General features: G+C 44.3%; 1 long non-coding RNA gene across 1 annotated transcript in view; it reads left to right on the top strand.

Moving 5' to 3' along the window:
• Positions 1 to 12,436, top strand: part of LOC121064664 — a 40,771-nt gene extending 28,335 nt beyond the window's left edge. The window contains exons 3-4 of the long non-coding RNA XR_005816612.1: positions 9,035 to 9,075; positions 11,808 to 12,436. This is a non-coding gene — a long non-coding RNA (uncharacterized LOC121064664). The remainder of the gene's footprint in view (positions 1 to 9,034; positions 9,076 to 11,807) is intronic.
• Positions 12,437 to 13,710: the final 1,274 nt, after the last annotated feature.

Here is a 13,710-nt window from a genome sequence, read left to right as displayed (position 1 = left end):
TAAAATACCCACGATTTGTTGTTTGTTTTGTAACCTTGTAAAATTTCTAACAAAGATTGCAGATCACTCAGCAGTTTTCTTGTGTCCATCTTCAGACTAGGGAAGCATAAAACCTGTGCTCAGCCTGTGCCATTTAAAAACTCCAAGGACACAGTGGAAACACTCAGAAGTGTAACTTGTACACATGTGAAGTTTGATATTTTGATGTTGCCATCTTTCTTCCACTGCTGGTATGTGGAAGTGTGGGAAGAGAAATTCAAACCAGAGAGAACAGGAAGTGAGAAATACACTGTTCTGTTCTCTTGCAGCTCCTGAAGTACAAATGCTGCTGTGTCCTCTGTTAACAGCTTGATGATGCTTTTAATCATGCATACTTTTTACCTAAAATGGTGAAGTGATATGAATAGAGAGTAATGATCCTCAAGACTTCAAGGAATGGAAATGTCAACATTAATAAGCCATTGAAAGTTTGGGACTTCCCTGAAACTTACCTTGAAACAGCTTTAGCTCTGAATCCTCAGTTCCTGTTTATATCTTCATGGGAACTATCATGGCAAACCATCACAGTGGCTCCAGATCTCTGATCCTGGCTAACGTATACAGTAACAGAGCTGGATATGGGGTTTTCTTACTCTTTTTTAGAATCTTAGAAGGGTTTGGGACTTTTCTCTGCAAGATGGTGAATAGTAGCTGCAAAACTCCACTTAGAAAACTGGAAATGAGAAATTACTCTTTCAAATGGATAAAATATGTTGCCCACATCAAACAGGCAGCATTCTACAGATTTAAACGCATCTGATAGACTAGAACTAGATGGAAAAATCAATTATATATTGTACAGAACTGAAATGGAGACCTGACTGGAAGTCTTCCAATGGAAAGATTTTTCTTGCAGAATGCTGACTACAGTTAACTGTCTTGAGGACACTTTTGGCCATCAATAAAAAAAAAATCAACAAAAGAAAAAAAATTGGAAATATAATTTTAATAACATTGAACATTTTTTTATTTGGATATCATCATTCTTTTTCTTTGCATTATAAACAATAACCTCTTCCCAAAAGCTTATTTCAGTCAATCTCTTCATTTTTGTTAGCACAGGATGTTTTAACCATCTTGTAATTTATTTTTTTTTTCAAAATTAGGATTCATTTGCAATATTCATTCTGGAATGAAAGAAACTTCAAAGTTGTAAAATGCTGTCTGCAATGAAAAATCTAACTCCAGGATTAGCTGTTACTTTTCTCCACTGAAATGACCTTCACTTACTGGCTTGTCCTTTTATTTATATGAGAAAATATTTCAGCCTTCAAAAGCAAAGAACAGTTGTTGACTGGGACATTCTTCTCACACCTCACAATATGTCTCTATAGGAATGCAAGGAAATTTTACTTTTTTGATATATACCATGTTCCTACAAACAGTTATACAATAAACATGTGTCTAAGTAACTCGGATTTATTAAACTTTGCCAGAAAGTTTGGAAAGCTACATTACATTATTTATTGACTTTGTATTTATTTTTTTTATTGTTGTTGTTCATCCTTAAGACTCAGACTGAAAATTTCCTCAGTCTATATGGAATCCCTAATGAAGACAAGCAAGATTTACATTTTTTAATCTGGGGTCTGGATTTTCTTTTTAATTTATGGGAATAGCAATGAAAAAGTATGTCCTTGGGACATGCACCAAACTTCTTTGATAGTATGTCAGCAAGGACTGCATGTCTGAGGATAAATAAATGGAGAAAACTACTGCTTGACAGATTCCAGAGGAGGGGAGAAAGAAAAGAAGCCAGGGAGGGCTCGCATTTCCTCAAAAAAGTGATAGTGAGGCCACAGGGACAAATGTGCCAATTAGGAGAGGATGGAAGGGTAAAGAATAACTTGGCTAAAACAGTGGCTTTGGGCACTAGAGGGAAACAGAAAGAAAGAGAAAACCATGTTGTGTGAAGCATAAAGATTGGAAGAAAGAGGCAAGGCTGGAGCCAAACAGGAATATCTCAGAAAGGGACATGACACTGGTGGCTTTGCAAGCGGTGATGGTCTAGAGCATTCTAGACTGAGTTTGTACAGAGAAGCAGCAGCTTTGTTAGACAAGCTGATACGGCTGACTGAATGCGTGACCTGTTGGGCACCAAGGTCCTTCCTGAGGAGACAACAAAGTAGATCGTGGCACATGTCAGGTAGCAGCTACCAAGAGAAGTCTAGAGGAAGAACAAGCTGTTTGATAGATGCTGTCACACAAAGAACAAGGCCAAGGAAAGCTCTGGTTCACAGCTCAGCGAGGATGCTGCTGTTGGAAAAAGGCTTAAGTTTCTTATCTGTTTTTGTGCCAGTCTTTGCTGCAACCAGGTGGCCAGCATGTTAGCGGAAAAGAGGCAAGACTGTGGCTTTTAGTAGTCAACATACAGCTTAAGAAGAACTCAGCTATTTTCAAAATTGGAATGTCTAACTAGTCTTAGCCTCAGGTCCATAAGGCACAGGCTGAAACAATTACAGAACCATTGGCTTGGGTTTCCAAGCTATTCTGGAAAAGTGGAGGGGTCTCGTAAGCCTGAAAAAAAGAGCAAATGTAGTGTCCCTCTAAGGAGGAAGAGCAGGGAAATATAAGCTAGCCAGGTTCGTTTTAATCCTCTAGAAATTTTTGAATCAATAGCAAGGAAATAAACAGTACTCAGCACAGATTTGTCAAGAAGTTGTAAGAAATATTGAGTAAAATTCGTCCTGTGATGGGCTGGCGGGCTTTGTGGGTGAGGGCCAGAGGCTTGACTTTAGCCAGGCACTGAGTGCTGCGTCTTGCCATTTTTGTAAGCAAGGCAGGGAAATGTGGGGAACTGGACATCGCTCAAAGCAGACTAGATAAAAATCCATAAGGAATGGAAAAAATTTGGAGAAAAGGAAAATGCTGAGGGATCGTTCGGGTCCCTTCCCACTTATTTTTCCACGATTCTGTGACTTTTTATGTCCATAAATGATTATTATTACCTGATTTTCCATTCTGTCCCTGCCCTGCCCTGAATTCCACACTGCTTTTCTGTGTCTGGTTGATACGGAGTTCTCTATAATGCCCGTTGAAGTATACTGTGAGTGCTTCTTAGTCCTAAGTGGCATTGAGATCTGACAGCCCATTTTGCCAGAGGAGTTTCTTTATTCTTTAAAGTTATTACATTCAGTAAAACAAGGCAGAGAGATGGAATTGTTATTATCCCCGCTTTGCAGGCAAGAAACCAAGACACAGAGAAGCCAAACTCCACAGAAACCAGAGCAAAGCTTGTAAATGAACCCAAATGTCCCAGATCCCCAAAGAGCATCTTATGTGCATAGCTACCCTATTAATCCTGAGGGCAGAACGGGGTGTCATCTGCTATTGAGGGTCCTCAAGTCAGCAACTGTCATTTGCTCTATTTCTCAATGTGAGTGGGTACAGGAGCGATCAGGTTGAGTCTAAATCATGTAAGCCCAGGAAATGCTCCTGGGCTTGAACAGCTTAATGAAGCCAAAGTTTAGATATCAGCATCGCAAGCTAATGAGCCTTCCAAAGCTCCCCTCAGGTTGTCTGGAGCCACTCCCCAGCCACAGATTTAGTTCTCTTTATACACTCTGAAAATGTGGTCTATTTAATATTCTATCCACAACTTAGCTTGAGGCTAATTGAAGCTATTGTTGTTAGGGTTTTTTTCCGGTCTGTTAACTATACCTACATTGGCAAACTACCATCTGTGACGTAAAGCTACATGTGATGTGTCCCTAAGCCAAACCATATATGATCTTGGGCTGGAAGGTTAACAGCTAGCAGCCAAATGCAGCAAAAGCTGAGCTCTGGAAGTGTCCCTTGAGCATATGTAGGCTGGAGCCAAGGCACAGTGAGAAGATGCCAGAACAGCAGACCCTGAAGCGCTTGCTCGATTCTTATGGCAGTCCTTTACTCAGGCAAAACTCTCCTTGGTTTTAGGAAAATTAAGACTTTGGAGCTTGGATTTTTGGTGCTTAGAGGCAGATGACTGTGAACACAGAAGGTCCTCTGAGGAAAGCTCCCCTCTGTGGTACCTACAGAGATGCTGATGGTAGGCACCGCATCCTGCCCTGTGCTCCAGGGAGGCTGACATTGCTGGCATCGTGGGCACCGACAACAACGCAGTGCTGCCAAAAACCTTCCTAACGTGGTGTAGGGACTTGGGAGCAGGGAAAATGCTGCCCTGGCTGCCTGCACATCCGTGTGGCAAAACAGTTTCAAGCCAGCCTCTCTTGTGACAGCAGGAGAGGCAGAGTGCAACAGCCCAAAGTGACGGGAAGTTTTTGGTCATCGCTTGCCTGTGATGCCACAGTGATGGATCAAGAGAAGGCCACCACCACTGTGGGTCCTCGGTGGTCGTGCCTAACTGTGGCCAGTGGGCCTGAGGTGATGAAAAACTAATTCACTCTGAGCTGGTCAAGAGGTAATGAGCACCTCCAGGAATTCCCTCTGAATTCATGTATTTTCGTGGGAAACCACAGGATTTGGCCACCAACGCCCATCCCATGGCAAAGAGACAAACAGCCATGTCTCGCCTTCCACGTCACAACCAGCTGCCAGACCCAGAGGGATTCTCCTGAACCTTCCTCTTGCAGTCCACACCAGGAGGGACAATGCAGACCCAAACAAGTATGACGACTCTTAATGAATGCAATAAGAAAACATAGTTATATAAAAAGTAATCAGAATGGAATTAAAAAATATTTTAATTTTGCAAATCTGGGGTGAACATTCTTACATTTTTTGCAATTCATGGAATATGTTAGTATTTCAACTTTGTGATAGTTTAGCCTTGAGTTTCTTCTTTGCTGCCCAATGTAATAAACTAAGCGGTGGCCACAGGGTAGCACTTTTCTCTATTTTTTCACTTTTCCCTTTGTTACCCTAAGTTTTCAAGACATCATAAAAACAAGGAAGTTCTGAAAATTTAGAGAGCTGCAGAAGGAAAATGAAAAGAAAAATGAAGCATGGGGAGAAGAACAGGCATTATTCTTTTGCAGTAAAAGAAAAAAAGATCAAAAGATTCTGATATGGCAAATGGGCCTTTTCTCAGAAATTTGAATGGGCAACAGCAATGAGAGGCCCAGCCTAACCCAGTTTGTGTAGCCACACACAAGCCACAGGCTAGTCCCTCTGACTCCACGGGTGGATCTGTTGTACCGAGGCATAAAATGGTTTGTGCCACACTGTTTGTGCTTAAATTACAAATATTCTTAATGCCATACTTGAATGAAGTCTGAGGCAACTTAATTTGACCAATTAGTTCAAGACTGGGGCCAGTGAAATCCCTTATATAAACATTTCAGAGTCAGTGCAAACAATTTCCTACTTTGCACAAAACAAACCTCTCTCTTCCATAAAATTCAGAACACAGAAAGAAAAATTGGCCAGAACAAGTCCCTTGGTAGAAAGGCTGCTTTCTGCAGCTATGCAAAAGAAGGTGTTTTACAAGCAAAACTGTAAAGTCATATAAAACAACGCTCCAGCCACAGCAACGAAATGGGGGGTGCACTCTTTTTGCTTGTGCAATGACAGATCGGTGTGGAGGGAAGCACAGCGACGGCTGGATCAGCAGCCATAATAGAAACTGGACAGCTGCTGTCTATTAAAATCTGTTCATCCCCATGTCACTGTTGCGTGATGCAGGATGGAGTCCACTATGACCTGGAAAGCTGCAAGGGGAGGGGAAGAGGAGAGACATGACAAAGGGATCAGCATACTTGAGCATTTGCCTCGTACAGAACGAATCTGGAGCAGCAGCATTGCTGGGAAATAAAGTAATATAAGAGAATTTACAGGGCAGCATCTGTTTCAGTGTCAGAATTCATTAGTAAGGAAAAGGAGAACACAGGTACACCAGAGGGATTTGGAAAATCTGAGATTACAAGCAAATGTGCCATTCAACATCCGTTGTTTTCTGTTTCTTGCAACTTTGCTTAACAGATCAAAAGAATTTGAATCCAGCTAAAGAGTATATGTGAGACTTAAAAGTATTATGGTACTCATTATCCTTCACGCAATCCTCTTTAATGATTTGTTTTGTGGCCGTATACAGGATCACAAATGCAATAAAAGTGGGAAATGTTGAGTTAAAGCAACAGTCTGCACAGTGATGTCATCTATACAATAAACAAATGTCAACGCAGAGCTATAAATAATCGTTTTATCATAATCTTGAGTTGATCCGATACCAGATGTATACACACTTCATGAAAATTCCTTAGCTTTGAAGAAAGAGGACAATAACCTGTAATATAACGTTGGATATATTTATATGTGTGCTTCTCGTGGGTAATATACATTACAGGCAGGAGGGGACAAGGCCATTGTCTCTCCTGCTAACAATGCCTATACGTCTGTGCCAAGCATGACACAGTGCTGCGAGCATGGAGGCTAAAAGGATCACTCCAGGCTGGTAAAGATCTACCCAACAGCAGGCAGGTCCTTAGAGGTACAGAAAAGCCTTTAAAAAATTAATAAATAAATACAATTGTTTATCGTGTGAGACAGTTCTAGTTTACATGGGGACATGCCCAGGTTCCCAGTGCTAACCCTTTCCCAGTGCACCTGAGCTTTTTCTCTGTACAGTGCAAAGTATGAACGAAGCACGTTGTTGTGGCACATCACAGCGCATAAACATTAATCCATGATTAAACACCAGTCTTGGGCAGCTAAATCTGTTCTTTTGTTCAGGGCTTCTTTTATAATTCTCTTTCTATGAGATATTTCTGTCCAACAGAAGCTTTTACATTATAACAATTGCATTAAAAAAAGAAAATCTCGTTGCATCAGTCTAAGTGTCTTGGTGCTGGCTCAAGCCTATGAGAATCTTTCCATTGACGTCATTAAGCTTTTATTCAGGCCCTTAATCTGCAATCAATCAACCCTTAATATTATTCCGTGCAGAACTCCATGCCTTCTTTTGGTGATAGAAAAAAAAATGAGACCGAATGCTTGTCCCAGCCACCCGTGCTGGCAAAATTGCCTGGGTCCCGATCGCATTTTCAGTGAGCCTCAGTCAGGAGCTGTCCTGAAATGCACTACGGTTTTGCCATTTCTCCCTTGTGTACGTTCCTCCAGCTTCATGTTTTGGCTTTCATGCTGCGCTGGACTGTCCCTGCAGACCCAAGAGCCCGCTCTTGTGGCAGCCCCAGTGCCACCCAGGACCAGCACCCTGAGCCCTGGGCTGGCTCCAGGGGGCACACATTGCTTCCCGGAGGCAGGATATGGGGTGTTAAATCCTCCTGCCATAGCATGGGCTATTTACTAATGGTGCTGAGAAAATACATGACACTGTTAGGAAAACAGACATATAAACCCTAATCTTGCTAGGCCTCTACCAGCATTGTGTTAGGTTCATCTTCTTACCTTTTCCGTCTCGTGGCTGCGGTTCCCCACGGGGCAGTGACTCTGCACTGGCTGCCGTGTGGGTTCACCCATCCAGCAGATCTGATGGTGGGGGCTTTCTCCCGTTTTATTCCCTGGTGGCCCTTCTGGTCCTCCTGCATGAAGGGGTGCCTGCCGTGCAGGGCAGTTTCACAGGGCTATATAAAGCTCAGTAATTATCATCCCTCACCCCAGGACTTACAGTGCGGCTGTGCCCAGTCTGAAACAGATTTTCTCCCTTAGCAGCAAACAGGAGAAAAAGGAAGAACCAAAAATTCGGGGATGAGCAGAGGTGTCTGGGAGCACAGGGCATGCCGAGTTCACCTGGAAGAGGAGTGGTGGGAGGGAGGGCTGCACGCCAGAAGTAAGGTTAAACACGGGCAGTGTGGAAATGGGCACAACAGTGAGCACAGAGGGGCCAGCGACTGCAAGGTCACGGGTGGGAATGGCAGCCTGATGCTTCCTGCTGTAGCTGCAGGTCCATAACACTTTTGGAAATCATCCAGCAAAGGCTTGGACATGCTTACTTCAGTGCTTAGGTGTTCCTGAATGGATAAGAAATCATCCAGCAGCCCCCATGAGGTCAGAGAACTGGGTAAAATGTGCTTAACATTATAGAAAGACTTTAAAAAGCAGGGCATTCTGGATTGTTCTCGTGGCTTAAGAGAGCAGAGGGGTATGTGCCCACCGATGCCTGACGGTACCTGAGTCTGCACAGTGGCCAAGTGGAGGCCAAAGTGGTAGACCCAGAGAAGTACAGTGCGCCCAGATCCAGGCTGTAGGTCCAGAGAGTGTCCACGTATCTAAAGTAGACCGGGACCAGAGCAGGAACCGCTTCCAGGTCTCTCAAGTCTTGGTCCCACATCTCATCCCTGCTGACTCCCTGGGGGCAGCTCCTTTTTTGTTCCCATTCGCAACACAGACTTGGGGGGTGAAGTGTGCAGATTTGGAAACAGGGAAAGGAAACTACCGTGGGACAAGGGGATGCAGGGCTCAGGGCTGTTCTGCCCTGCCGGCAGGCAGCAGCCTTCTCTGAAAGCAGCGAGCAGGCACTGCCCAGCACCCATGGGTGGGCACTGAGGCAGCAGCGCCCCAAGGGCTGACCTGGGACCAGGGAGAAAGCAGAAGAGCAGCTAAGATTAAAGGCAAGCTTGAACTTCTGACACATCTGAGTGAGGGTGAAGGTGGTTGGGGCTCCGTGAGAGGGTTTTTTTAATACGCAGTGTATAGGAAAACGGCCGTGGGTCAGTGCCTCTGACACCCGTCACCTCCCAGCCCTGCCGGAGTTTCCCCCCGTTGCTGATGGCCTTGCTGTACTTGTCCTGAGCGTGCACTGGGTGAGATATGGCAAACCTTGTTCAAGAGCAGAGGGCTTTCTCCAGGTGATAGATAGCAAGGGATCCCCTGTCCTGCCCAGGTGCAAAGGTGAAACGTGAGCCTTCAGCCCCAGCGTGGCAGGGAGCAGTGCCGCAGGCGCTCAGAAGCAAAGTGCTTCTTTCTGTCTCGTAAGCAACCTCACTGTATTAGCAGCTTCTTTACAATGTTAAAGATTACATAGTTGTAACCCGAGGTTTAATTTATGGTGAAGCCATAAATTAACTTATTCTCATCTCTCATCATTCATTGTTTCTAGGAAGATGTGAGCAGATACAAGTCACAGCTGGAAAACGAGGGGTAAGTGAAGGAGCAGCCAGAGGGTTCTGTAGTACCCACATTCATTTTGTGCTTATGAATTATGCCAACAACAGCAAATATATTTACACACATTAGTAGCACATCCAGGGTAATTTTGCGGTGTGTAAAGCATGTGCGGGCATTCTGATGCTGTATATCCTGCAGAGATATCCTGCATCAACAACACGCTGCTCTGTTTCTGAATTATTGCTGAGAGTTCCAGGTGCTGTACAAGACTGAATGCCTTTGCACTATAAATCACATGAGAGCAATAATTTTTGCCTTTCACAATGAGAAAGCTTGTTCTGGAAAACCTTCCCTTTCAAAGGGCCCCTCTTGATTTTGGGTGGTTTGGGCTTGCAGGCCTCACTACTTTTCTAGGCTAGGGTTCACAGACAGAAACTGAAAAAACAGATCTACATCTTTAATATTTATCACAGGTGTGAATATATTATAACACAAAGGTAACGGTGCCCAGCCCGGGGCAGTGAGACCTTCCTTTATGTTGCTTATAGCCACAGGAAATTAAAAAGTTGAAGCTAAGGAGGGACAAAGTATGCAATGCTGCTTGCTGAGCACTGCTACTCCCTGCTGCAGGGGACCTGCTGACAGCCCGGCTGCTGCCACAAGTGTCCTGCCATTTCGGGTGTCCTTAGAGACTTGCCATCTGGATATGCAAGAAATGCAAATGTCAGTTCACAAGACAGTGTTCTTGCTCTCAGCATTCCAGTAAAAAACAAACAAACAAACAAACAAAAACACTGGAAATGCAAATTGAATGTAATTAATGACTCACAGAAATTGAGAGGAAGAAGTACTCAAACTAAGTTATTCTACCAAATATCATAACTTTAAATCAAAGTGATCAGGTCTGACTGACCAGCCTGTACTCAGAGGTGTGTCATTTCTACAACCAGGAAGACCAGCATTTCTCCAGCATTACAGAACTACTAACAACTGTTGGTAACCTGATTTTCTCCCTAATAATGTAACCTGGCCAATCGCTGGTGCATGAATCTTCTCAGCAAAGAGCTGCAAGGCTGTGCTGATTGCCCTGGTGCTGCAGCCCCTCTGCTATGGCTGGAGCTCTGCAGACAACTTTGTCTGTAGCTCACTGAATGAAGGAAGAAGAAGAAAAAAAAAAAACAAACAAAAAAACCCAGTCTGTGTCAAATGAAGGAGGAGGATTAGGAAGCAGGGAGGTACCTGGATAAGCATTTCCACAGAGGGGATTAGCACAGCTGGGCTCAAGAGCTGAGTTTCCAGCTGATTTGCCTCCCCCATCTCCAGCCCCTGGGTCAGGACACCTGCACAAAGCTCCCAGAGCACCAAGCCCTCACACAGGCTTGCCCATCCCAAGAGGAGCCTCCCTGGCCCCACACTCATGCTGACCACATTTGCATCAGCTGTCCAGCATCTCCCACCCCAGCAGCCCCCAGGACCACCGTCCTGAGGCTCTTCTGGTCTCACGCAGGCTGCAGAGATGTGACTCTTCTCGCCTTGGAGGCTGGGCAACCAGCATCTCGTGGGGCTTCTGCTTCTGGGTGGAGAAAGCCAGCCAGCTGCAACTGGCTTTTGACCCAAAAACTGATGATGGGGAAGGGGACAGGGTCTTTGACTGGTTCTATCCAGTCTTCTGTTCCCAGGCACAAGAAAGTGAGTTAAGGAGGATTGGGGTTATGCTGTTATTCTCCTGGATAAATGCTACTGATGGCTGGGTAGCCTTGGCTGGCAGCACTGTTGGATTTCTATTCTTACATTTGTATATTTTAAGCCCAGGGAAAGCAGCTGAGGCCACAGGCTGGGCAATTTCAGAAAATCCCAGAAAAAAAAATTAATAAAATTTCCCTTAGAACGTGCCTATCCCACAGGAGGAGGGATGTGTTGTCATTGCCTCCGGCCATTGGCACCCCTCCCATGGCAAGAGGTGATGTGAAAGCATCGTCAGATGCTCCTGGGGCACTTGCAGTTGGGGGCCACTTGCTGACCTGCACCCAATGTTTCCTAGATCTCTTCCCTCTGTGCACCATGTTTCACAAAGGCTTGCTATGGAAACAACCCCAGATCAGTTTTTTTCACTCTTTTTAAATATATAGGCAGTGACAGGTGTAAAATTACACCAAGCAGGCAATAACTCTGACCTGTCTGAGTGCCAATTACGTGTCTTTTTACAACACTGGGCCTCTGCCTGAACACATCATTTAGGAGAAAAATGTGTTGTAAAAAGGTATTCTTTCAAAAGAATGCTGTAAAAAAATGATTGTTAGTATTGGTCTCACTCATTTAATCTTCAGCCTCTCCCTGTTCTTCCCCCGTCCTGGGATAAAAGAGCTCTGGGTGCCCTGTGCTGCATGTGCAGTCCTGTAGAGCTAGTGAATAGGCCGTCAAAACTAAATACACATAAATCTGAGCCGTGTAAGGTCCCTAGCTGGGAAAATGGCTTACAAAATCCCAGAAAGATGACCACCCATAAAACAAATGCCGGACAGCATTATTTGGAGGGCAGGGACCCCGCGCACGGCAGGGTTTACAGAAGAAGAGCTGGCTTGGCAGGCAGAGCAGCTCCCAGCCCGGGCTCGTGCCCAAGGTCATGTCCCCTTCGGTGGCTGCTACCAGAAGTAGAGCTTGGCCAGGGCTATGTGGTTTGGTCAATAACAACTAAAGATTGGCTGGAGATGGGGGGATCCAGCCACTAAAACATGAATGTCTGGATACTGCCTCTTTTCTAACAGGAATGATTTACACATGAATTTATTTACACTCTCCGTGTGTGGAACCACGGCCTGCTCTGGAGCCTGGGGGACTTCTGTGGCCGGGCAGTGGAGATCTCCAGTGGAAGAAGGCTCAGAGAAGATAGGCCAGGATGATGTGCTCATGAAGCTCATAAATACATGTAGGAAGTAACCGCAGCTGTTACAAAGGAAGCTGAACTTATCTCAGCATGAAGGGGACCGGAGGGTGGCCTTTGTTTTAGATAAATAGCTGTATCAGTTGAGTGGGTCAACTAGTTATGTAAATGTCTTCCCTAAAACAATCAATAGGGAGTGTTATCTTCCTGAGCCAGCCACATCAGCATGGGGGAAGTGCATCTGTGGCTCAGCCCAACACAGAGTCTAAAAATTAAGCAACCAAATGAACCATGAAGAGATCAGCGGGCTTGAGCTGGGTTCAACCACTGGTGGAAATCACCTTTGTATCACAATCTCGCTGTACCTTGCAATTGTTGTGTTGTGTGCACTGTGATTTCAGCATATTGCTGTGTCACTCTGGTACATCAAACTCTCATGCAATGTCAAATACTCCAAAATAAGTAAATTTGATATTAAATATTAAACCCTTCTCATCTGGACTATCCAAAAGAAGTTAGTGAGAGGGTATAAGGCTCTGATAACCTCACCAGTAGACGGCCTTAGGAACCGACTTCCTAAGCCATTTGGAGCACATTTCTCCTGCCAATAAAGTTGGTTTCCTGTTCCCTGTGGAGGTTATCACACTTCCTTGTCATGGTAGTTTCCGCTGTCTCCCTGTAATTTCCCAAACTGTGCATGACCAAGAGAACTGATATGAAACCACAGCTTCTCTGCAAACTTCCCCAAGAATCTCCCAAGCCTCCAGAAAACATCTAACCTGTAGAAAACCTTTCTCCTGCACGTCCCTAAGTTCTGCCCAGGCTCTTCTCCCTGGTTTCCTTATCCCTCAGGTCACTCACGCTCAGGTATAGAGACTGAGATGAGCAGAAAAGCCGTTTGTTTATTATTTGTCCATGTTATGTAGAGCATAAGAGGGAAGGCTGAGCCCTTGCTCTTGAACAGTAGGCAGAATGATTCAAAACATGCTCATGCTTTTTACATTTTTGTAATTACATTACATAATGTAATGATCTTATATTATTATAAAACTATAATAATATCTTTGAATATTTTATTAATATACATAATGGCACATTTTTATATTTAAATGTGTATGCTTTTTCTTTTTTAGCCAGCTAGTAGAAACACTGGACGAGAACCCAGAAGCCCTAAAAAAAAGTTGAAATATATCAAATGTACCAAATGGAAGTGCTTTCTTTTGTGGTACAGACATATTTACAAGAAATCATTTCACACGTACAGTTATGCTGCTGATAGACATAGTTTTCTTTTGCTGACACTGTATTCCTAAGCCTGCGGAAGCTGTTTCTTTCCTTACAAGCCATGTTTTAATAACACTTCAAGCAATTTAAAAATCTGCACTGCAAGCACAGTCAAGGGGTGTAGAACAGAGCAGAAATTAGGACAAGAAGAAGGCAGCCAAGTCTGAGGCTCGCACAGATGTTTCTGTGCATAGGTACTGTTATGATTAAGAGGAATCCCTTTTGGTAAAGGAGCTGCGAAGCAAGGCTCAAAGGTTGCACATTCCCATGTATGGGAGAAAATGCACATTTGTTAACACAAAGAAGCAATCTCCACCGAGCTCCAGACACATATTCCCTGGGCTGCTAGTTTCAGCTGTCACCTTTTAAAACAAGGTATCTTGCCATAGGGTTTTTGTATGCGAATTCATGATAAAGCCTGAGGTACCTGCTCCACTTTGACCTTCTCAGTATCCTGCTAGCCTGGGGCCACCTTTACCCTTTCTTAAATGACTCCCAAAGCC

The sequence above is a fragment of the Cygnus olor genome, chromosome 2 (assembly GCF_009769625.2).
Source record: "Cygnus olor isolate bCygOlo1 chromosome 2, bCygOlo1.pri.v2, whole genome shotgun sequence".
Taxonomy (NCBI): domain Eukaryota; kingdom Metazoa; phylum Chordata; class Aves; order Anseriformes; family Anatidae; genus Cygnus; species Cygnus olor.
This window is presented reverse-complemented; position numbering and strand designations above follow the sequence as displayed.